We start from the raw sequence: 4,213 nt of genomic DNA, 5'->3' as shown, positions 1-4,213 counted from the left end.
CAGTTTGCAACTACAGACAGATTTGAGTAAATTGGAGAATTGGGCTGAAAAATGGCAAATGAGGTTTAACACAGATAAGTGTAAGGTTATGCACATGGGAAGGAGAAACAGATGCTACAATTACTTACTAAATGGGAAACTGCTGGGGAAATCAGACATGGAAAAAGACTTAGGCATCTTAGTCAATAAGAAGCTAAATTGGAGTGCCCAGTGTCAGGCAGCTGCCACCAAAGCCAATAGGGGTCATGGGATGCATTAGAAGAGGTCGGGGACTCGAGATGAAAACATAATTCTCCCTCTGTACAAATCACTTGGAGTATTGTGTGCAATTTTGGACGCTGGTGCTCAAGAAAGACATTACTGAACTTGAAAGGGTTCAAAGGCGGGCTACTAAAATGATAAATGGAGTTGGTTCACTGCAATACCCAGAAAGGTTATCAAAATTATGTCTATTTACTCTAGAAAAGAGAAGACTTAGGGGAGACTTAATATATATGTACAAGTATATCAGAGGGCAATACAGAGATCTCTTCAATGAACTGTTTGTACCAAGGACTGGGACAAGAACAAGGGGGCATTCTCTTCGTTTGGAGGAAAGACAATTTCTGCACCAGCATAGAAGAGGGTTCTTCACGGTAAGAGCAGTGAGGCTCTGGAATTCTCTTCCTGAGGAAGTGGTGATGGCCAACTCACTGAATGAATGTAAGAAAGGAATGGAGGCTTTTCTTGTGAGTAACAGTATAGAAGGTTACGAATAACAGAATATTATAGGTAGATGGTTGACCCAGCTTAGGGGAAGGAATTTTTTTCCCTATGGAGAAAATTGGCTTCTACTCTGTGGGTTTTTTGCCTTCCCCAGGATCAACAATGCAGAACAGCTGCACTAAAAATAGGCTGAACTAGATGGACATAAGGTCTTCCTTCAGCCTTCAAAACTATGTTACTATGTTTATTGTGGTAGACCTTGATGACATTTTAATTTTTCCTCCTGATTAAGATTCTCACTATAAACATGTCCGTTTTGTTTCACAAAAACTCACAAAAACTTAGGGAAAATTATTTATTTGCTAAATTGGAGAAATGTACTTTTTCTGTTCAAGAAATATCATCCCTGGGGGTCAATGTATTGACTGAAGGCTTTAAGATGGAAACCTGGGAAGTCCAGGCCATATTTTGATTGGGTTCAACCTCGTGACCTTTAAGCATTGCAACGTTTTCTAGCATTTGCCAATTACTACCGAAAGTTCATTATGAAGTTTTTTTTGCAGATCATTAAACCTCTTACTGATCACACAAGTAAGGTGTTGGGTCTTGAGGTTTGGTCATCGGATGCTTTTGGGGCCGTTAATAAATTGAAAGAATGTTTCATGTCCGCTCCTGTTTTAATCAATCAAGCAAAAAAGCACACTGTAGCGCCAAACCATGCAAACATGAAAAATGAATAATGAATTGCATTACTGCATTAGAAATATGAAAAGTTGAGAAAGTTTAGCGCATAAAATGGCCAAGTTATGTGTACCTGGAAGCCACGTTAAGGCATTTCTCGTTTTCCAGGTCCCTATTCTATGCTAATCCTCACTAAGACTGTAGTCTCCATCTGAATGGGAACCTATGAAAAATCCTCTGTTAGGACTGAAGTCTATATCTCTGTGGAGGGGAAATGGCCCTGGTTTGATTAAAAACGCCTGCAGCTAACAGGTGGAGTGCTCAGTCAGAAGGTAAGTGAATACAAATTTCAAAACCAGGGCCATTTCCCCTCCACAGAGATATAGACTTCAGTCCTAACAGAGGATTTTTCATAGGTTCCCATTCAGATGGAGGCTACAGTCTTAGCGAGGATTGGCATAGAATAGGGACCTGGAAAACGAGAAATGCCTTAACGTGGCTTCCAGGTACACATAACTTGGCCATTTTATGCGCTAAACGTTCTCAATTTTTCATATTTATAATGCAGTAATGCAATTCATTATTCATTTTTCATGTTTGCATGGTTTGGCGCTACAGTGTGCTTCCTTTTTTGCTTGAGTGAATATGAGTTGGTGACTCTAGGTCAAGCACCTGTTCACACTATGCTTATGCTTGGATGTGATGGTCAGTTTTTGAAGCCTGTTTTAATCAAACCAGACCTCCTGATCCTGTTCACTATGGAGGTGCATGTTTCAGCGCTCAGGGTAGCAGTTGTATTATCTCAAGGTTCCAAAACTTTGAACAACTTTCAGCCATGTGTTACTTTTTCATTCACTGAAATTATGATGTTGGGAATCGCAATTTGTTTGCTGTCAAATTAGCTTTTGAAGAATGGAGATACTTATTTGGAGGGAACTATTCATCGGGTCACTGTGTTGATCATAAAAATGTAGCCTATACTGAATCAAGTAACCAATTAACACCAAGAAAGGCCAGATGGTTGTTATTTTTTTTCAAGATTTCAATTTTCTATCACGTTCAGGAAGGAGTCCAAGAATGTGAAGGCTGACGCTTTGTCACGCAGCCTTTCTTCGGTTTCTTCTCCAGAACCTCAATCCCTTTGTTCTTCCTCAGTGTATTATGGTTTCTATGGCATCTTCAGAGTTGGAAGAGGAAACCCATAAAGCCCAGCTGTTGGCTCCTTCCGATACTCCAGGTTCCCAACTATTTGTGCCGGTGTACCTAAGATTGCATCCATTACGGGAGTTTCACGACTCTGTCTTGAGTGGTTATCCTGGGGGGTCATAGCTACACAGAAAGCTATTGCTAGACTTTGGTGGCCATCCTAGCCTAAAGATTTTGTATCTGCGTGTGAAATTTGTGCATCCGCTAATGTCTGTCATTACCAATTCCAAAAAGACCATGGACGCATTTGTCTATAGATTTCACCCCTGATTTGTCTGGAGAGAAAACTTATTTGGGTGGCAGTTGATCAATTCTGTAATCAGGCTCATTTTGTTCGTTATCAGGGTTTTACCAAATGCTGAAACACTTTTCAGGTTATCAGTCATGAATATTGTATCCAATAGGGGGGTGTCCAAATTCTAGAAAGCGTTTTGTAGGAAATTGATAATTGATTTGTCATTTTCATCTGCTTACTACCCTGAAACCAACGATCAGACAGAAACAGCAAATCAATTGTTGAAACAAGTTTTAAGGTATTTTGTTAGGGATCAACAGGAGGAACTGCTGATTTTTACCTCTTGCCGAGTTCAAGTTTAAACAGTCTGGTCAATCAGTCCATTAGAACCTTGTCTTTTTTTTTGCAATTATTGTTTTCATTTCCATGTTGGTGAATATTCTAGGATGAGTTCTGGGTGTTCTTTAGTAGAGATTGCCCTACGGCAACTTGGGAATGTCTGGAGGGGGGTTCAGAAGAATATTTGGCTAGCTCAGCTTCACCAAAAATGGAAAGCTGATGGGACCTGTTGAACATTTCCTATATTCAATGTAGGTGATGTTTTGAATGATGACTAAACCTTAAGTTGAAAGTACAGTCAGCGAAGTTGGGTCCTACATTTATTGGCCCGTTAGATTCTAGAGGTAGTTAAATCTGGTGGCTTTTAGATTAAGACTTCCTCTGAGATATCGCATTCCAACTGTGTTCCACAAATGCCTGTTAAAGGAGTTTGTCCTGTAAGTGCTGTCTGCCTCATCTCCACCTTTCTCAGTTTCTGTCGATGGAGGGTTGAAGTACAATCATTGATTCACGGAGGGCCAAAATTTCTCTACAATATCTCATTCATTGGAAGGATACTGACCCCAGGAAAATCCTGGGTTTCAGATCATTCCATGAAGGCTGATCGTCTGGTCAAGGTCTTCCATTTTAGGTTTCCTGGGAAACCTGAGGGTCCCCCCTAGAAGGAGGGTACTGTCACGATTCTACCTGCAAGTGTGTCTAAGTTGTCAGTATGGTGATGGACAGCTTAGCCGTCCAATCGAATGCTGGCGCATGCTGTTGAGCTGTCAGTGTCTGAAGTGCCAGTTGAAAACATCCAATCAGGATCGGAGTGTGCCGGGACTTCATCCATGTCTCCTGTTTGGAGTAATTATCTGGCTACTTAGCCAGCTCTCTGCCTTTTATTACTGCCAATTGTAGCTTTGCTCAAGAGGTCTGTGTGTGCTCTTAGTCTTGTATTTTGATCTTTGTTGCTTGACCTTGGATTTGCCTTTGACCTGGCATTTGCCTAGCCATTTTGTCGTGATCCATTACCTTCTTAAAATTCTGATCACGGACCGCTTCCTG

The sequence above is a fragment of the Dendrobates tinctorius genome, unplaced genomic scaffold (genome assembly GCF_039654945.1).
Source record: "Dendrobates tinctorius isolate UK_male_01 unplaced genomic scaffold, ASM3965494v1 ptg000027l, whole genome shotgun sequence".
NCBI classification, from domain to species: domain Eukaryota; kingdom Metazoa; phylum Chordata; class Amphibia; order Anura; family Dendrobatidae; genus Dendrobates; species Dendrobates tinctorius.
This window is presented reverse-complemented; position numbering follows the sequence as displayed.